This window comes from Gossypium hirsutum, chromosome A09 (assembly GCF_007990345.1).
Source record: "Gossypium hirsutum isolate 1008001.06 chromosome A09, Gossypium_hirsutum_v2.1, whole genome shotgun sequence".
Taxonomy (NCBI): domain Eukaryota; kingdom Viridiplantae; phylum Streptophyta; class Magnoliopsida; order Malvales; family Malvaceae; genus Gossypium; species Gossypium hirsutum.
The window spans coordinates 48,366,288-48,389,055 of NC_053432.1; the positions used below are offsets into that span (position 1 = coordinate 48,366,288).

The 22,768-nt window shown below is 34.3% G+C and overlaps 1 pseudogene; it reads left to right on the plus strand.

The window, feature by feature from the left end:
- The first annotated feature begins 9,505 nt into the window (after positions 1-9,505).
- LOC121206001 (amino acid transporter AVT6E-like) lies at positions 9,506-10,481 on the plus strand (annotated as a pseudogene).
- Positions 10,482-22,768: the final 12,287 nt, after the last annotated feature.

Genomic DNA, 22,768 nt, shown 5'->3' on the forward strand with positions numbered 1-22,768 from the left:
CCCAGAGAAAATCTAGAAGAAAACCACCGCTCACACATACTGGAATCCATTGTGACAAAAGCAATATAATTTCTATATATATAAAGAAGAGCAACAACCAATAGAAATAGAATACTAGCATCATATGGATTTTATCGTCGAATTTTCTACCAAGCAGAATGGAATAGAATGCCAAAGAAAGATAGAGCAATGTCTATCATGAACCAACTAGACCAACAATGCTTTAGTCTAACATTACGGTTAGCTAGCATTATCATACAATAAAAATTTCATCTGAAAATGAACAGCTATATATACCTCTGAGAATAAATGAACACATAGAATACCCAAAAGAGATCGTCGTAATCTACTCAACTATAACTGTTGCACTCAGATATCTTTACAACTTAAACGTCATTCCACTGACTATTACAGTCATCACTACTCATACATTACTCCATTCACTAACGACAATCAATTCAGAAGAAATTTTGGTTAATACATTCTTTAAACATCATACCTGAATGAGTCGATTAGTCGAGATTAACTTCTTCTTTAATAGTGACATTGTGCAATCCGAATGATCTTCAGAACAATCTGATGCCTCTTCTACAACTTTCTTCACTTGCTAACCCATTCTCATTTCTGACCGCGTTATTAATCATTTAACCACCGATTTATTTGACTTTACACTTGTGAGCTTATTCAATCTAAATCTTATGAATTTCATTGTAGGTGAGGGGCTGAAAGTCGTAAAGCCTCAAAATTTAACTCTCATATATACACACATATAACATAACATTTACCATCAACATAATATTATAAACTTTTATTCATACCTATATGATTTTTTACTCATCACGGATACATTTTTACTCAGATACTTGAGTATCATTTCCAGCATTATCGGAATTAGCTCAGTTGGAAAGCATCTCTGTCTAAGTAAAACAAATCTCATCAAAGTCGAGAGATATCACACTATCACAGGCTATATAATGGCATGTATAACTAGACTCATATACACTATGTTAGTTCGAGAATCGACTAAACCGTAGCTCTGATACCAAGAAATGTAACACCCCTAACCCATATCTAACGCTAGAATAGGGTTACGGAGCATTACCGAACTTATAGATCAAACAATTATACATTTTATGTTCATTTCTCATTCAAATCAAAAACCAAACAAATTCATTCATATGGTCCCTAAAATGAGCCTTTGAGGCACAAAATAGACCTTATAGTTCAGGACTAAACCGATTACTCAAGGAATTTTTAGAAAAATTTTGAAATTTTTCAATGTACAGATGACATATGCCCGTGTGGCTAGGCCATGTGTCTCATACAGACAAGAGACACGCCCGTGTCTCAAGCCGTGTGGGCATTCGAAAAGAGGACACACGGTCTTGTCCCAGCCATGTCCGACCCCGTGTAACTCATTGACTTGGGTCATACGGCCAACCCACACTTAGGCCGTGCAAAGCCACTGACTTGATTTCTAAGAAGTATCAGGGAACACACAGCCGTGTTGCCTGGCCGTGTGTCACACACAGTTGAGACACACGCCCGTGTCTCTGCTCGTGTAGACAAAAATAGACTATTTATCCAAGTTATATTTCTCACCCAAATTTGGTACCAACCTAAACTCAACAATGTACATACAACCATGGCCTAAATAGGCATTCAAAAACCAACCAATATCAAGCTTATAACATTTAATATTCACACATAACAACATGATGCCTATAAGCACCCCAATTGACCACTTATAATCAAGCAAGCTATGCATCTCAAGCATACCTAAATGGTCAAATACATATATGCCTTATTGTGCCTAAAGCTTAACATGTATGTCACATATCAAATTCAACTATTTAATGCTCAAAACACCAATTCACAAACAAGGAATTTACATGGCTACTATACACTACATATAATAAGGCAATTTACACATAGATATACATGCACAATATATCTCAAATAAAAGCCAAAAGAAATGGCTAAAAACATAACAAAACATGTATGGCTATCATTAGCCAAAATGACCTATTCATGCCATTATAACCAAAACTATAAAATTAAGAGTACCAAAATAGCCGATAGATAGTGTAATCATATCTCCGACAACCCGAACGAGCTTCCGATATCTAAGTACATAAAGAAAAATAACACAAAGTATGCATGTAGTAAGTTCGTAATTTAGAATTAAAGTTTACCACTTTAATTTATAAGCATAATTCATTTAAGTCAATTCAAAGTGTCTTAGCCTTAGCCTAAACAATAATAACCTTTCAAAGTTAAATATCACGATAACTAGCCAATTTATCTCAAGATATCAATGACATAAGTACACACTACTTATGTGCAATTAAATTTCAAGCATATGGCTAAACATATTTCAATCATCCAAAAACTCATACTTTTCCATGCTTCCATAGCAATTCTATTTGGCCAAAGCTTAACACATGTTCATCAACCAAGTTAGCCATGTATTCATATAAAATCGAAAATCATGTATGAGTTCAACAATTATTTCAATTCCATGTATATATAACATCTATACCATGTATATGCATATCATATATAAACCATTTCTATGTAATTCATGTAGATACCTGTACTAGTTCGCACCGAACTTATATAGCCTCATAATTGAACTATGCCCGTTGAACCACTTAGAATATCATTAGACATGTGGGTAGTACACGCAAGGTGTACTGAAGGGTAATCCGTCAATTCCTGTACATGTATGCTCATACGAGCTATAAATGATAAGCTCCTTCGAGCTAAATAATGGTAAGCTCATACGAGCTGAGTATCGATAAGCTCTCACGAGATGAAAATCGGTAAGCTCATACGAGCTGTAAACGGCAAGCTCTTTCGAGCTAAATAACAGCAAGCTAATACGAGTTGAGTATTGATAAGCTCTCATGAGCTGAAAATCAGTAAGCTCACACGAGCTGTCGTGTGTCCGCAACACATGCAGGACCTCAACGGAAATGGTAACCCTAATGGCATGTTATTTGTATCCTACGAATTCCTAAGGTTCAAACGGGGTTCGATAATTCTTCGTATATCATTGGTTATGCGTTCGATAATTATTCATAATAATTACGCCATTCACATATATATTTTAGTTAAAGCATATAAATATGCAATTTAATTACACAAATTTACCTCGAACTCGTACGATGGAAAATGATCGTTTAATTGATAATTTTGTCTTTTCCCTGATCTAATTTCGTATGTTGTTTTTCTTCATCTACATAATCAAATTTTACCAATTTAAACCTCATTCTATTCAATTCAATCCAAAATTTATGTTATGGAAAAATTACTATTTTGCCCTTATACTTTTGACTTCTTTACAATTTAGTCCCTAGGCTCGTAAAATGAAATTTATGAAATTCCATCTCTATATAAGCCTAAACTAATTCTATATGTACTTATAGCAGCCCATATATTTCACATATTCACACTTTTACCAGACAATTTATCACATTTCTCAATTTAATCCCTAATTGATAATTTTATCAAAAATCACTTAATAAAAGTTGTTTATCTAACAACAACCATTCTTTTTCCACTATTAAACTTGAAAACCCTAATATATTAGTCCCTGGGATAGCTAGGTTAGGCTACAACGATCTTGAAAACATAAAAATCATTAAAAATGGGACAAAAACGCACCTACATGCACAAGAGAGAGATGGTCGAATGTTTGATGTGAAAGAGATCAGTGTAAGTCGGATATAGAGTCAGATTTTCAGATCAGTTCTGACGGTTGTTTGATGTTCGGAGACAGAGTATGCGTACCGAAGAATGATGAGCTTATTCGAAAGATCTTACAGGAAGCACATAGTAGTTCTTTGTCTATCCATCCAGGTAGTACAAAGATGTATAATGATTTGAAGAAAATGTACTGGTGGGTAGGAATGAAAAGGGACATTTCAGAGTTTGTTTCTAGATGCTTAATCTATCAGCAGGTAAAGGCTGAACATCAGGTACCTTCAGGTTTATTGCAGCCTGTGCTAATCCCTGAGTGGAAATAGGATCGAGTTACTATGGATTTTGTGACAGGATTGCCGCTTACACCAAAAAAGAAAGATGCAGTATGGGTTGTGATTGATAAGTTAACGAAGTCGGCTCATTTTATCCCAGTTCGTATGGATTATTCACTTGAAAAGTTGGCCGAGTTGTATATTTCAGAGATAGTCAGACTACACGAGGTACCGTTATTGATCATTTCAGATAGAGATCCAAGATTTACTTCACGGTTTTGGAAGAAATTGCAGAAGGCTTTGGGCACAAAGTTGAGTTTTAGTACAGCTTTCCATCCTCAAACCGACGGTCAGTCAGAGAGAGTTATTCAGGTACTTGAAGATATGCTTAGATGCTGTGTACTAGAATTTCAAGGCAGTTGGGAAAAATATTTACCATTAGTAGAGTTTGCCTACAATAATAGTTATCAGTCGAGTTTGAAGATGGCACCTTTTAAAGCTTTGTATGGATGTAAATGTCACACACCTTTGTATTGGACAGAGTTTAAGGAAAATCAGATTTACGGGGTTGATCTAGTTAAGGAAACAGAAGAGAAAGTAAAAATCATCAGAGATTGCTTGAAAGCAGCTTCAGATAGACAAAAGTCGTATACAGATTTGAAGAGAAAAGAGATTGAGTATCAAGTTGGTGACTAAGTTTTTTTGAAAGTATCCCCGTGGAAGAAAGTTCTCAGATTTGGCAAGAAAGGCAAACTAAGTCCACGTTTTATTGGACCGTTTGAAGTGATTGAGAGAGTCGGACCATTAGCATATCAGTTAGCTTTGCTGATTGAGTTAGAGAAAATTCATAATGTATTTCATGTGTCTATGCTACGTCGTTATCATTCAGATCCGTCACATGTGATTTCTCAGACAGAGGTTGAGATTCAACCAGACATGACTTACGGTGAAGAACCGGTAAAGATTCTAGCTCGAGAGGTAAAGCAATTAAGGAACAAAAGTATTGCACTTGTGAAAGTACTATGGAATAGACATGGGGTAGACGAGGCTACATGGGACCCGAAGAGGCTATGCGAAAACAGTACCCAAATCTCTTCACAGGTAAGATTTTCGGGGACGAAAATCCCTAAAGGAGGGGAGAAATGTAACATCCCGAAATAGGGCCTAAACGGAATAGTGGTTGCGAAACCACAAATCTGAGGTAGAAAAATTTATTTTATTATTATTTTGAGGTTCATGATATGACTGCATGATTGTGTGAAAATTTCGTGATGAAATTCTATGCATAAAGTGCTTAAGTTGATATTAGGGACTAAATTGAATAATTTGCAAAACTTGCATTCTAGAAGTTTTTAGTATGAAATTGCTTTGGAATATTAATTAGGAGGGTTTAAATAAAATTTGACCAATTTCTAAGTTCATGGACAAAATAGGACATGGATGGAATTTTTTGAAAGTTTAATAAGGAAGGGCATTTTGGTCATTTGGATATTAAATGAAATAAAAAGGGAAAAATAACACAAAATTCATCATCTTCTTCATTAGCACGAAACGTCAAGGGTTCTCCATATCTAGGGTTTGTTTCAAGCTTTCAAGCTCCATAGTAAGTGATGCCAAGCCCCGTTTTTAATGTTCTTTACATTTTCGGAGTCCCAAGAGTTCGATAAAGCTTATGCTAGCAAAATTTAAGTTAGGGTTCATATTTGGAAAAATACCCATAGGTGAAAAGTGTTTATTTTGATGTTTTATGATAGAATATGAGGTCTTAGATCATGTTAGACAACTTGTGCTACTCGGTTTTAGGTAAAAACGAGTAAAAGAGCTTAATCGGTAAAAATACCTAATAGTCATAAGTGCATGTTAGAGTGTGAATTTGATGCTGCCATAGAAAGGAAAAATGATCAGCATGTCATAAAACATAAGAATAAGGGATAAAGTTTAATTCCAGAGCCTAGGGGAAAAAGTGTAAATATGCAAAAGTTTAAGGGCAAAAATGTAATTTTTGCAAAGTTTGAGTAAAGGACTGTTTTGATAAATGTGAATATTAAATAAGTTAAATTTGCTATTATAGATCAAGAAGAACGAAATTCGAGAGTAGATCGGGGAAAAGAAAAAGTAAAGGACTAAATTGTAAAGTTTAGTCACATTTTGTATCGAGGTAAGTTTACAGTAAATAAATGCAATATTCTTTTATTTTACATTATTATTGTTAATTTCCAGGATTTATATACTTATTTTTTTTAGAATATTTAAAGTCGAATTAAAGGCGAAGTGACAGAGAAAAAGCATTAGGAAGCCCCGTTTGAACCTTAGGAATGTTAGGATATTGGGGTTGACAGGACAGGACAGGACAGAAATGAGCCATGTAAGTCCATATCAGATATATGGCTTTGGAGACAGGAATGAGCCATCTAAGCCCATATTAGATATATATATGGCATTGGAGACAGGAATAATTCATGTAAGTCCATGTCGAAGACAGGATATTGATAGACAGGAATGACCCTAGTATCCTTAGTATTAAGAGTGGTTCAACGGGTCATTGTACACATTAAATTACAGTGAATTATCAGCAAAAGGGAAGGTAGATTATATTTATGAATAGTGAAAGGTCAGGTAAGAAAGAAGGTAAGTGAGTAAAGAAGAAGGTAGAAAATGAGAATGTAAAGAAACTTTATGAGGCTAGGTGACATTATGTATATTTATTCATTATGTTGAATGTTGTAATTTATATGCTTGTAAGCTTACTAAGTCCAGTGCTTACTCTCTTTATTTTCTTTTTCTTATAGTTTTTATCAAGCCACTCGGGGATCGAAGGAAATGTCGAAAACCGATCACACTATCGAAGAAATCACATTGGTATAGCTAGACGTTTCGTTTTGTGTATGGCATGTCTAGGAACTTGGTTTCTTTTGATATGATATGATCAATGAATGATGTGTAAATACTTGCTAGTGATTAACTAATAGAATGGTTGATGATATACATGTTTAATAGTATGTATGATTAAGTAGTAACTATCACATGAAAACTAAGAAAAATGTGAAAGCACTACAGGAAAATAGGGCTTTAGCGGCGTTTTATCAACAAACGCAGCAAAAATTTTAAAATACAGAGCAATAGCGGCGTTTTAAGAAAAACGCCGCTAAAAACAGAGCAACAGCAGCGTTTTTTACTAAAACACCGCTAAAAATAGAGCATTAGCGGCACTTTTGTTAAAACGCCGCTAAAAACCAGATCATTAGCGGCGCTTTTGCTAAAACGCCACTAAAAACCAGATCATTAGCGGCGTTTGGGTAAAACGCCGCTAAAAACCAGAGCATTAGCGGCGCTTTCGATAAAATGCCGCTAAAAACCAGAGCATTAGCGGCGCTTTCAATAAAACGCCGCTAAAAACCAGAGCATTAGCGGCGCTTTCGGTAAAACGCCGCTAAAAACCAGAGCATTAGCGGCGCTTTGGGTAAAACGCCGCTAAAAACCAGAGCATTAGCGGCGCTTTTGGTAAAATGCCGCTAAAAGTCATAGAACCCCTAAACCCGAACAAAAATCATAAACACTAATCTTATAACCCCTAAAATAATAATTATTAAAATTTATGGTTATACAATATATTAAATATTCTCTTATATAATCGTAAAAGAGATATATAGTATTGAATTTAAAATATTAATTAAATTAATTATCATTATAGTTTAAGATATATGGTTTAGGGTTTAAGCAGGTTTATGAGTTAACTATATATGGTTTAAGATTTACGGTTTAGGAGTTAACTAGTATTTGAAGGTTTATGATGAATTATGGGTTTAGGGATTATGATTTAGGGTTTAAAGGTTAGGGTTGAAGTTTACAATGGGACAATTATTAACTTCTTAAGAGATAATTTTCTTTCCAGATTCTTACATGGGATGCTATTAAGAAAGGGTGATTTTGAATGTGGAATTACCATTTGTTGAACTATTAGCTAGAAATTAACTGAAGAACATTTAAGATTCATGCTATTTTGTATATACTCATATTATTTAATATAAGAATATATATATGTGTGTGTGTGTTTTAATTTGTACTACACTAACATTGCCCACACAAATTCCCAATAATATGTATACGATTATGGTTTAAGGTTAGCAGTTTTTAAAGTACTTAATTTATAGTTTGGGCTTTATGGTCTAGGAGTTATGGTTGGTTTAAGGTTACCGATTGATTTTGGGGTTTAAAGTTTGGGGTTAGGGGTTTTGTATTTGTGGTTTAAGGTTTAGGGGTTTAGAGTCTCAGGTTTAGGGTTTTAAATTTAGAGTATAATTTTGGATTTTAATTTAGAAGATAAATGTATATATATATAAGATAAATATATATATTATTATTTGAAAATATATATAAATATATATATGAAAAGTGGTTTAGTGTGCAATTGTGTACATGAATTCTGTAATTTGATGTAGATCTTGTAAAATATTTACGCGTTATTGATATAATAAATAGCATCGTGTATTTTTTAAATTAATTTATATGCATACATAATATGTATTTTAAAATGTGTTTTAAATCAAAATTAAGTTTCAACTATAGTTAGGGTTTAGAGTGTAAGTTTATTGTTTGAGGTTTAAAGTTTAAGGTATAATATTATTATTGAATATTTAATATTTAGAATTTTATGAGATTCTTGGGAATTTGTACTAAACCTAATATAAATATATGAAATATAGATATTGTACTACACTAACATTCATCACAATAACATTATTTAGATATAATTTAAAAGAAATTCTAAATATATAGTTTTAAATTTTGATCAATTTTTATAAAATATTAAGGTATTAGCGGCGTTTATACATAAAACGCCGCTAAAGATCAGAAATAGCGGTGTTTTTCAAGAAAACGCCATAAAATTTCATTATACATTACAGTAAAACGGCGCCATTTCCTCTGAATAGTAATGGCTTTAGCGGCGTTTCTGTAATAAACGCCACAACTCGTATTAGAACGGCGTCGTTTTGTAGTGTAGATAAAATAGGCGTTAGTGGCGCTTTGCTGAAAACGCCACAAAAGGTCTGATTATCGGCGCGTTGCTGAAAACGCCACAAAATTTCCATATTTGAAACGGCGTCGTTTTTTTCTCTCCTGAGGTTTATGCCCTTTACCCGAAATCAGTTTCATTTTTTACTAAGTAATTTTCCCCCATTTCGTCTCTTCCTTCCCTAAATCCCTAAAACACCTCTTCTCTTTTTTCCCCAAATCATCCCCTAATTCCCTAAACCCGAAATCCCTAACATTTTCCCCAAGTCCCCTTTTTTCCCCTATTCTGTTCCCCCATCCCCAGAATCGCTAACATTTTCCCTTTCCTCTCGTCGACGGTCATACGCTTCATGGGTTTGAAATGGTTAGTTTTTGAGTCCCCTTCAGATTAATGTTTAGTTACTGTATTACTTGCCTTTTTTTTGTTTGAAATGGTTTGAAATGGGTTTGATCTCGATGATTATACCCTTGTTTTAAGTAAACCCAATACCGGGTCTGGTGTTTCTGGTGCTGTTTTTCGAGATGTTGATTAGGTTTGCGGTTTCTTGTAAAGCTAGATCTTATGGGGAAGTTGTGCAAATTGCAATGGGGAGAACTGCTAGGGTTTTATCTGAGATTTGCATAATTGTCAACAATGCAGGTGTCCTGATAGTTTATTTGATTATTATGGCTGATGTTATGTCTGGTTCGGTTCGTCATATTGGGGTTCTCGATCAGTGGTTAGGACTGGTTTTTGGGTTCATAGGAAGTTATTGGTTTTGGTTGTTATGGTTGTTTTTCTTGCTCCACTTTGCGTGTTAGATAGGATTGATTCATTGAGCATGACTTCGGCTGCTTCGGTAGCTGTCGCTGTTGTTTTCGTTGTGGTTTGCTTTGCTGTTGCATTCATTAAGCTTATTGAAGGGAAGATAGAGGCTCCAAGGAGGAGCCTAGATTTTGGATCGAAAATGGCAATTTTGGATTTACTAGTAGTTATCCCTATTATGACTAATGCATATGTTTGCAATTTCAATGTTCAACCTATATAAAATAAGCTCGAATGTGATGTTTTGACCAATTTTGATAGGAATCTGGGAATTCATTTTAGCACTGATTTGAATTATATTTGCTCTTTATTTGGTTCTGGTTTTCCCTGTTATTCACTTTTCCCTACAGCAAACTGTGGATAACTTGGTGTTTGAGGGATCAGCTCCTCTCACGGAGAGTAAAAAAAGGTCTTTGGCATTAACAGTAATATTGTTAGTGCTTATATATATTGGATCTACTATGATCCCAAATTTATGGACAGCTTTCAAATTTACTGGAGCAACAACAGCTTTTTCCTTAGGTTTTACGTTCCCTGCTCTAATTGCATTGAGGATAAGTCAGCAAGAAGAGAGCATGAGCTTGAGCAGAGCAGAGGAATTTTTGTCGTGGTTAATGTTAATACTGGCTGTGATAGTTATCATTGCTGGGACAATCGGGAATATTTATACCAAATTGCAATGATAATATGTATACAATGTAACTTAATGTCTTTTAATGGTATTGAGCTTGGTCCTATTTCTCCTGTTAATGGTATACTATTTCTCCTGTTAATGTTATACCAAATTGCTGGCTGTTTTTTTTAATCATTCTATTTGTTTATTCCCACCTGTTATTATGCAATATAATTAATATTATACCAATCATTAAATGTTGTTTATTTTTAGAACTCATTTGATTGTTTTGTCGACCAGAAACAGACTTCTGTTCTTCAAATGAAATGAGTAGGGAAGTCTCTCGACATTATTAGAGATCAATCCCAAGCATCTCTAAATAAACCCTCAAGAAAACATTTCCAATTCAATCAAGGTAAACATTGTCTTCCCTAACATTTATGTTTCTTTCAACATGTTTTTCCTTTTATGTTTTCAATGTTTAATTAACATTTAATTACATTCCTAAATTTTTAATGTTTTTCCTAACATTTAATTAACATTTTAATTACATTCCTAAATTTTTAAGCTTATTTCATCCACTCTTTTTTGTGTTTTGTCTCGATTTGGCTTCCTTCGTTAAGTTTCCTGTAGAAGCTTACTTATCTTTTATTTTCAAGAAACAGATTTAGGTAATGGAAGATGTATGCCTGTGTGTTTGTGTCTCTATATATGTATGTATTTGGTACTAGATGAAAGCTTTATTCCAGTTTTGAAATATAGACCAAGTTTTGCATACATTGATCAATTTCTGGCTCTTTTCCTTTGAATACATGGTTCTCTTGATACTAAATACTCAGGTACTTTCTGCATATTCTGTGATTCTTATTAGATAAGTTATATATCAACAGTTATGTTAGTTTCCATCAAGGCCTCTGTAAACATAAAGTTGGTATTCTGGTTAGGAGAAGTTAACGTTTATGAGTTTTGTGGAGTATGATTTTGCACATGCAAAGTTGGTTTGTTTCAAGCTGTGCATTTTCATGTTTACATAATAATGGTGATTCCATTTTGGTTTTTTAAATGTTCTTTTGGTCTATTTTCATGTTTCTATCCAACTTATGTGTTTAGTGTGGACTTAGATTGATTTAAGAGTTTAATGTTGTCTTGTTGCTCACGTTTTATATAAAAAAAATTGTTATATTTTGTTTGAAAATGCTTTTCAATTTCTAATTATAAAATGAGATGTCGATTGAAGGTAATAAATGCTATGGTGAAGGAAGAAAATGGCACTGATAATGGTATTTAGAATGGCAAGCTTATATTGGATATAGTAAATTGCAGCAAGACTCAATATATTATGATGTTTTCATGGTCATTGGCAAATTCCAGTTGATTGGGGTTGAAGCAATTGATTTTAATATTTAATATTTAATATTTTTAAATGTCTTTAAAAGTTATAACTAATTTTTATCAAAATAGTATTAATTATTATTTGAAGTATGAATAAGTATGAATAAGAACACGTGATAATCAGTGTCTTCTTGAGTAGTTCCTGTCACCACATCCTTAAGTTTCCTTTGTCCCATTGATGATAAGTGTGCTTTCTATACAGTGCAGTTTTGCCAGATTTTGCTAAGGTGTACAGCTTCATTTACTGCTTCCTGCTCCTCCTGCAAGTATTGGTTCAACTGAAGCTGCCATTTAATCTTCGAATTAAAATTTAGTACTGATATAGATAAAGTTTTTATATTTGCTTAAACTGAAATATATTTGGTGCTACTCTTATAATCTTACATCTGTTCTAGGTACTATCGAGCACCTGAAATAATATTTGGTGCAACTAAATACACCACATCCTTTGACATTTGTTCTAGGTACGTACAGGCCGTTTAGTTGCTAAATTTTTTTCCTTATTTCTATGCATTTTCACTTTAAATTACTTAACAAATATTACTTTTTGGACTCCAGCCTCTGTTTGCTGGTGAGAGTGGAGTAGACCAGGTACGTTTTATTAAGGTACGTTTTAAATATTTTAAAGATTCAAAGTATATAGGCTGGAAACCTGACCTTATAGTATTAATTATTTGAAGTATGAATAAGTATGAATTAATTTTATTACCATATATGTAGCTTGCTTGTCCATTATAATTACAACAATAGTTGAGCTTGTCCATTCCTTATTTTAAATATTTTAAAGATTCAAAGTATATAGGCTGGAAACCTGACGGGTTGCCTTATATCGAGCTGCAAGATATAATGGATCCTCTCTAGGTGTAACAACGCCACGTATGATGAATCTTAAAAAATTCAAAAAGAATTGAAAAAAGTTCTATCACTATTGAATATTTATATAACCTTAATTTATTTCCAATTTACTTATAAAAATTAAACTACGATTCTTTCTTGATATTATTATATTCAAATGACTATTTTGTTATATTAATAATGTGTGATTTTAATATTTAATATTTTTAAATGTCTTTAAAAGTTATAAATAATTTTCATCAAAATAGTATTAATTATTATTTGAAGTATGAATAAGTATGAATAAGTTTTTATATTTTGGTTCAACTTAATTATTATTTGATTCAACTTAAGTATGAATTAATTTTATTACCATATATGTAGCTTGCTTGTCCATTCCTTATTTTAAATATTTTAAAGATTCAAAGTATATAGGCTGGAAACCTGACGGGTTGCCTTATATCGAGCTGCAAGATATAATGGATCCTCCCTAGGTGTAACAACACCACGTATGATGAATCTTAAAAAATTCAAGAAGAATTGAAAAAAGTTCTATCGCTATTGAATATTTATATAACCTTAATTTATTTCCAATTTACTTATAAAAATTAAACTACGATTCTTTCTTGATATTATTATATTCTAATTACTATTTTGTTATATTAATAATGTGTGATTTTAATATTTAATATTTTTAAATGTATTTGTATAAAAAAATATTTCCAAAAATGTTCTATGGAGCTTATAAATAATTCTATCGACCTTAAAAAAGAATTAAAATTTCAACGACTGAAGGGCCAATTATAAATTATTTTATCAATATAACAATATTGATCATTGTTTAAATATATTATAACTAATTTTTATCAAAATAGTATTAATATTGATCATTACTTAAATAAATTACATAACTCACATAACGTACATAACAACTTACATAACTTAACTAATACATGTAGTTTAATCTAATAATTTCCTTAAAAGCATATAGTTTAAAAGTTCAAATTTCATAACTTACATAATCTACATAACTTACATAAAACATAAATATATATCATATCAAGACTTACATAATAAACAACTTACCCGTGTAACTTATTGCCAACTTTAGACTTCAACAACTACGAAATGGACAAGACTTGGATGAATTTCTTAAGGGCAAGCAACGAGTATCAAAATGGAGTGCAATCCTTTTTAGATTTTGCATTTCACAATTCAAGCCAAGAGAATATGATTCTTTGCCCGTGTAAGAAGTGTGGCAATATCTATTGGCATTATCGTGAAGTTGTCTACGAACATCTAATTGTTGATGGCTTCATTCGGGGTATAAAAATGGATTTTCCATGGAGAGTGTACACCTAGTGGAGCCTCTTCGACGATTAATAAGGGTTATCCTTATAGTGGTTACCGTCAGCATGTTAGAGAAAATGACATGGAAGATATGATGCGGGATGCATTTAATATGCGGAGTGAAAGTTTCCCATCATTTCCACCAAACTATGTTGCATCTGATGATTATAATATCGGTGGGAATACTTTTATGGAAACGAGAAGAAGTGTACCGGATGAACAACCGAATGAAGAAGCGGCGAAGTTCTACACGTTACTTGGTGAAATGAATGAAGAACTTTATGAGGGATCAAAATTTTCAAAAATGTCATTCTATATTCGCCTTTTCCACTTAAAATGTTTGGGAGGGTGGACCGGAAACTCTTTGACAATGCTGTTAGAGATTTTGAGAGAAATGTTCCCGTTTGCAAAAATCCCTCAATCATGTAAAGACATGAAGAAAGTGATAAAAGATTTGGGCCTTGGGTACAACAAAATTCATAGTTGCCCAAATGATTGCATGTTGCATTGGGGTGATCGGAGAAATCAATAGTCTTGTCACGTTTGCGGTAAATCTCGTTGGATGAATAGAGATGCAGAAGATGTTAATAAGGATGAATATGGGCCACAGTCAAGAAGGAAGCCGAACAAGATTTTGCAATATTTCCCGCTAATCCCAAGGCTTCAAAGGCTATTCATGTCGTCAAAGATAGTCGAGTTTATGACGTGGCATCATGATCAACGAACGGATGATGGATTATTAAGGCATCCTGTTGATTCTTTAGCATGGAAATCATTTGGCAATAAATTTCCAAGCTTTGCAAGTGATCCTCGGAGTGTAAGGCTCGGGTTAGCATCTGACGGATTTAATCCTTTTAAAATCATGAGCACCTCGTACAGTACTTGGCCTGTGGTCCTTGTTCCTTATAATTTGCCTCCATGGCTCTGCATGAAGCAATCTTCTTTGATATTATCTATGATTATCCCCGGAGAGAAAGGCCCCAGAAATGATATTGACATATATCTGCAGCCACTTATTGAAGAGTTAAAACAATTATGGGCGGGTGTTGAGACATATGATGTATTGAGAAAGGAGCATTTTTACCTACGTGCTGCTTTGCTGTGGACAATTAATGATTTCCCGGCATATGCGAATTTATCTGGTTGGAGTACCAGAGGACGTTATGCTTGTCCTTGTTGTGCTGCTCAAACGTGTTCACAATGGTTATATAATGGGAAGAAGTTCTGCTATATGGGGCATCGTCGGTGGTTAGATGAAAATCATAGCTATAGATTTCAGAGGGCTTTATTTGACAGTACTGAAGAGTTGAAAAAAGCTCCTGAGCAGACCATTGGATCTAAAATCTTATTCATGTTAAAAGATATGGATTTCAATTACGGGAAGCTGAATCAACCATCTAACAGGCAAACAAATAGACGATCGAAGGATGAATCTGATGATGAATCTGACGAGGAGGATGACCCTAATGAGGCAGACTTGTGGAAGAAAAGAAGTATTTTTTTTAGTTGCCTTATTGGGAGCATCACATATTACGCCACAATCTTGATGTGATGCATATTGAAAAGAATGTCTGCGAGAACATCATCCAGACAAATTTTGAACGTCGATGGTAAATCAAAAGATAATCTTCAGAGTCGACTTGATTTAGTTCACATGGGAATTAGGCGTGATCTTCATCCCCAAGTACGTCCTAATGGAAAATATTGGTTGCCGCCTACAATTTTTGCAATGTCAAAGGAAGAGAAAGAAATGTTCTGCACGGTGTTGAAGGATATAAAGGTTCCGGATGCGTATGCATCAAATATATCTCGATGTGTAAGTCTTAAAGATCGAAGACTATATTCATTAAAATCACATGACTATCACATCTTGATGCAAGATCTACTTCCAGTTGCTTTACGGTGCTGTATGTCAAAGAAGGTAACGTCTTGTATAATTGAACTGTCCAATATAATGAAAGCAATTTGTGGCAAAGTTCTGAATGTTGAAGAACTTGAAAAAGTACAAGATCGAGCCGCTTTGACATTATGCAATTTGGAGAAGATCTTTCCACCTTCCTTCTTCACAATTATGGTGCACCTTGTCATTCATCTCCCTCGTGAAGCAATAATTGGTGGGCCGGTTTTCTATCGTTGGATGTATCCAATTGAAAGGTGCTAATTTATTTCGAAGGCATTCCACCTTTATACCTATAGTTACCAGTTTTGATAATGTTGTATATGGTGTTTAGGTTCCTTAGCAAATTGAAGTCTTATTGCCGTAACAAGCGTTATCCAGAAGGATCGATTGCTGAAGGCTACTTGGCAGAGGAGTGTATGACATTCTGTTCTAGATATTTAGAAGATGTTGAACCAAGATTGAATAGACCAAGTAGAAATGCAGGACTCAATGATCCTAGCTTGGCCGAAACTTATTTATTTCAAAGTTATGGAGAACCAATCGGCAAAGTTGAAATTACAGAATTAGATGACCGATCTTGGATACAAGCACATAGATATGTTCTTTTCCACCACGATGCACTTGAACAATTACGCAAGTAAGTTTTAGAATATGATAAATATTCATCTTTTTTTGATTTGTTTATTTTTTAACAAATTAAACATGTTTTTAACATAGTGAGTACAAACAAGTCTTAAGATCTCGTTCACGCTCACGAAGATTACAATATCGCGAGATTAATAGGTTATTCACAGAATCTTTTCATGAATGGTTAAGCCAAACGGTATGCAACTCAACATTTTATTGACAAATAATAATGTTTTCTCATAACATTTACAATTACTCAATTTACTTTTGATTCAATAGGTTTGGAGTGGGAATATCGTTAATGACGAAGTTAAATGGCTTTCCCAAGGTCCGAATCGAGTAGTAAAAGGATATAGTGGCTTCATCATGAATGGATTCAGATTTCATACCAAATATCGCGAGAGATTGAGGAGAACTCAAAATTGTGGAGTAGTTGTTAATTCTTTAATTACAAGTTACGCTAGTGCTAGGGACAGTAATCCTGTGGAGGGAAATGTGGAGTATTACGGACTTCTAACCGACATTATTGAGTTGGATTACTATGGAAAATGGAAAGTTGTCTTATTTCGATGCGATTGGGCTGATGCTAATACTGCTCGCAGAATTAAAAAAGATCAGTTTGGTTTTGCAATGGTGAATTTCTCTCGATTAATTCACACTGGAGAACATTTGATAGACGAGCCGTATGTATTTTCTTCTCAAGTTAAACAAGTTTTTTACTCGAAAGATCCAATTGATGAGGGTTGGTACGTTGTACTCCGAAACACCCCTAGAGACTTATTTGACATGGGGAATGAAAGTAGAGATGACATCGTTGAAAGATCAGAAACTTTGCCTTTTCCAGAACAATACTTAAATGAAAATATCCCTAGTACTAGTACACAATTTCAATGGGTTCGTCGGGATGTGGACGAAGATATTTACGATTTATGATGTAGTAAGATTTTATGATTTTTTATTTATATGTAATGTTATAATATTAACATTGGTCATGTTATATAATTTAACTATTTTATATTTACTATTGTTGTTATTTCTTACTAAAATTTTATCTATTTTATGTGTTGCAAGAAAAATGCCTAGAAGAAGATTAAGAGATCTTAGTATTGTACAGAATACTACAAATTCGGAAGAAGTAAGTACTGAACAGCAGACAGTTGTTGGATCTTCAAGCGTGCCGGAGACACTTGACGAGTCTGTGGAATTTCAAAGTAATGTTAAGTTTATTTTACAAATTGTATTAAATTTTATTACTGATTTATTTTTAAATTTCAATATAGTAATAATTTATTATTTTTCAGCTGAAAATGGTGGGACGCGCAGAGGTCGAGGACGTACGCTCCTAACAGATTTATATAACTTAAATTCTGTCGAGCGTGTCAAAGTAACTAGAAACAACCATGGTCAGCCTGTTGGACAAGAAGCTCGACTTTTAGCAGGCTATTTGGGCATTATAGCACGAAATGCCAATATGTTGCCCATCAACTACGAATCATGGCATAACATGCCTGATAGCAATAAAAATCAAGCTCTCTCTAATATTAAGGTAACAAAACGTTAATGTAATTATAATACTTTTGTTTAAGTTTCATTTATATTCACTTCCTAAACTTGTGTTTTTTAGGATAGGTTTGCTTTAGAGGTCTCTGATGCCTATATCAAGAAGGCATTGGGTAAAAAATGGAGAGACAATAAAAGCATTTTGAAAAAAGAATATTTTAAAAAACCCATAAGCCTCGAAGAAAAATTGCAAAATGTCCCACCGGGAATGCTGAGGTACCAATGGGAAGATGCGGTTCAATTTTGAAATTCGAAGAAAGGAGAGGTATTATGTACTTGCAAACTCTTATAAATTTTTTGGTTTATAGTATTTACTATATACGTAATAATAATTTCATTATGTAGGACCGTGAGCGAGTTGGAACAAGCAGCAAGCAAAAACAAAAATTTACGCACACGGCAGGGTCGAAAAGTTTTGCTTGTGTAGCGCAGGCCGAGGTACTATGGATTTATTAAATCTATCAAGTATTAATAACTTTTTACTATTAAATAATATTTTTACTACTATATTGTAGGAAGCCTCGTCTGGTCAAAAAGTTGGACGCCTTCAACTTTTTGACATTACGCACAGGAAAAAAGATGGAACTCCAATGTCATCTGAGGCTGCAGAAATTATGGTATATTTACTTAATAAAAATTGATTCATTATAAATATTTATAATATTTAATTATAATGTTTTAATTTGTCGTTTTTATTAGTGTAATTTAAATAATGTTATGTTGTATTCCTTTTTATTGTATATTTCGTTTCTAACTCTTTAACTGATTTATTAGGAGAAACTAAAAGATAAGAAGGCAGAGTATGAAGCGACTGCTTCGACTGATAGTTCTATTAATTTTGAGTATATTGATAACAGAATTATTAATGAAGTTTTGGGTCCTGAAAGGTATGGTCGGGTTAGATTTCAAGGATCTGGTGTTAACCCGACCCAATATTTTGGATCCACCTCGCACCAATACATGCCTTCCGGGAGTCAAAGTCAAGCTGAAGTTCAGAGGTTAAAAGATCAGATAGTTCAGATACAAGCTAGCACAGATGAGCAAATTTCTCAACTTAGAGCGGAGGTAGCAGCGAGGGAGGCAGAGGCAGCAGCGAGGGAGGCGGAGCAGAACAGGAAATACAATGAACTCCAGCAGTAGCTTCAGTCTATGATGACTATGTTCCACCAATTTCAAAATCCGCCATCATAGACATTTGTTTTCTTGTAACTTTTAACATTATTTTAAGAATATTTTGAATATTCATTTACAATTTATATAATATATTTTTCGTATAATTTTGTATTATTTAAATTTGCGTGTCTTGGTTTTGTTGGATTTCATGGTATATTTGCTGTTTTTTATTGAATTTCTTGCAGGAGGGTTGGATATAGGTGTAAAAATACATATTGCAAAACTGGGCAAATTAGCGGCATTTTTTAAAAAAGCACCGCTAAAAGTACAGGTCTATAGCGGCGTTTTTTATAAAAGCGCCGCTAAAGGTCCTGGTCTTTAGCGGTGTTTTTTATAAAAGCGCCGCTAAAGGTCCTGATCTTTAGCGGCGTTTTTTCTAAAAGCGCCGCTAAAAGTACAGGTCTATAGGGCGTTTTTTATAAAAGCGCCGCTAAAGGTCCTGGTTTTTAGCGGCGTTTTTTAAAAAAGCGCCGCTAAAGGTCCTAGTCTTTGGCGGCGTTTTTATAAGAGCACCGCTAAAGGTCCTGGTCGTTGGCGGCGTTTTTATAAGAGCGCCGCTAAAGGTCCTGGTCTTTAACGGCGCTTTTTTCTGAAAAACGCCACTAATTTTTGTGGCGCTGCATATAGCGATGTTTTTTGTGGCGCTTCGAAAAGCGCCGCTAAAGGCAAAAAAAACGCCGCTAAAAGTCTGTTTTCCTGTAGTGAAGTAAGTTAAAAATAGATTCAAGTATTAGAAATAACGTGATTTTGAAAAATCAGAAGAATCTGTAGAGACATGGGTTGATGGTGAATAATATATGAAATTAAAGCTCATTGTGTCTATTTTCATATGGAATAAGCAAAACAGGTAAAGGTTTTGTATTTTATAAGATATCTGAGTTTTGGTGAAATAGGGCCAGAGCAATTTCTAGATCCCCTGTTCCAACTTTATAAATTTACCATAAATTTTAAAAAAATAATTAAGTGGTTTACTTTATATGGTTAGAATCCTTATTGAATCTAGTTTTAATATCAGCAAACGGTATAGTCATAAGATTTTTGCACAGAGCGAAAAGTGGTTCGTAGTAAGTAAATGCTAGTGCAGTCAAATTCTAAAACAGGGGTAACTTTAACTAATAAACTGTACTAATTGGATAAGTCAAAAATTCTAGAAAAAAATTAGTAGATAGATATATGAGTCTAGTTTCAGGAAAAATTTACGGATCTTAATTTCTAGTTTTGAGACTCGAGAAATGAATTTTTAAGCAACCATGACGCAGAAAAATAGTTTATTTCAAAAATTAAAATAAGTGGTTTAGAGTTGTTTAAAAGGTAAGATAAGTTTAGTAACACCTCAAATTTGACTCCGGTGACGGTTTCGGGTGTAGGGGCGTTACATATTTAGTATGCATGAGTAATGAGCTCAAATTAGAAAATGTGATTTGAGTGGACGGTGATGAGTAAGTCAAGTTTATGTTTACCTTTGAGCTATGAGTATAATGGCTAATGGTGAAATTGTTGTTGTATATTTATTTATATGCAACTTACTAAACTTTGTGCTTACTCTTCTTCCTTTCCCCTTTTCTTTCAATGTCGTTTAATTAGCTCAAGGATCTATGAAGTCGGATATATCGATCACACTATCAATCGAAGCACTTGGTATAGTACGAATCTTCTTTTGTGTATGGCATGTATAGGGCTAGACTAGGATGTTTGATTTATTGATAAATTGATTATGTATTTTGGCTTAAGTCAAAAGCCCTTCATTTTGTATCAAGCCTAGAATAATGGCTATTATTCATTTTGGTAAATACTTATAATGTTCTTTCTATGTATGAATTGGTGTCCATTGTGGTGAAATTAGTATATTGAAATGATCTTGTGTAGGTTGTGTAAAAAGGGGTGACAAAATGGCTAGGAAATGGCCTCCTTTTGTCCACACGGGCAAGACACACGGGCATGTGTCTAGGCCGTGTGTGACACACGGCTCACTCCCATGGGTGTATGTTATGGTTGTGCATCCCCTGCACTTAAAATTTTAAGTCATTCTTGTACACAGGCAGGCCACACGGGCGTGTGCCATGGCCGTGTTTTAAAGTCAGTATTGTACACGGGCAGGCCACACGGGCGTATGCCATGGCCGTGTTTTAAAGTCAGTGTTGCACACGAGATAAGGGCACGGGCGTGTCCCAGGCCACACGGGCGTGCGTGACCACATGGCCTATACCAACACGGGCGTGTGGAGCCTTAAAGCATGAATTTTCCAAGTTTTTCTTGAGCCCTCAGTTTGACCTCGAACCACCTCGGATGTATGTTTTGAGCCTTTTAAGCCCAAGTAAAGGACAGGTTGCTTATAAAACGAAAAGTTTTAAATTGATCAAAGTTTTATGGCCTGATTTCCTAAGATTGGTTGAGTCTAAGTTTGGAAGCGCCTCAAACCCTGTTCCGGTGCTGGATAAGGGTGAGGGGTGTTATAGTTTCACTTTCCCAAATTCTTTCCTGTTCTAGACAAAAAAAAACATTTCTTTTAATTTTAATTTTTTTTCTTTTTTCTCCTTTTTGCTTTGAATTATTTCTTTTCTTTTTGGTTCTATTAATTGGCTGAGAATCGGTTCATATCTATTGCGTTTCGTTTCGTTGTGCCGTTAATTTTTAATTGAACCGTGTAAGTGTTCGTTATCTAATTGTTTTTACTTGAGTTTGATAATGGTTAGTTTTTCTTCTTTTTCATTTGGATTGAATTCCTAGTTTGCCTAAGTCTGTGATAGGCAAAGTTCTCGAAAGTAACGTTCCTCTCTCAACGTAGGGTTCTTGTAATTGCTGCTTTACGCAAGGTAGGTGTTAATTTCGACTTGGTTTCCGTCGAAGTTCTTTGACGTAGTTTTAGTTTAGTTGTGAATTTAGCGTTAGCTTGTGATTAATCGTGTAATTAGTTATTGGATGTTTGTTTCTAGGTTTCATATTCTTCTGCGTTGCTCCTACATCGAAACTACATAAGGTGTGTAACAAAAACCCGATTTTCTGAAAAATTCAAATGTCGAAAAACATTATTGTCGACGCCACACGATCATGTGCCAGGCCATGTGGTAGGTCATGTGATAGGCCGTATAACTCACTGTTGGTGATTTAAGGTCACATAGGCTAGGAAAATAGGAGTGTGTCCAGGTCGTGTAACTCACTGTTTCTGAAGTAGGGTCACACGGGCAATAGACACGGGCGTGTGTTCAGGGAGTGTGAGAGTTATTTTTAGATTAGAGTCACATGGGAATGCGGTTGGCCATGTGCCAGACCGTGTAACTCATTGTTTTGAGCCACAAAGTCGTGTGCCATACTGTGTGTGGCATTAAAAGGGCCACATGTGCCAGACACCCAGGCCATGTGAATCCACACAAACGTGTGGGCCAAAATATTGAAATTTTCCCTAGGGTCATAAGTGTTGTTCGAGTCAAACATAGGCCTTTCGTAGGGTTCGTATGATTTGAATTATAATCTATAATTTGATATCCAATATTCTGATGTTGAATAATAGATTACCTGTACGT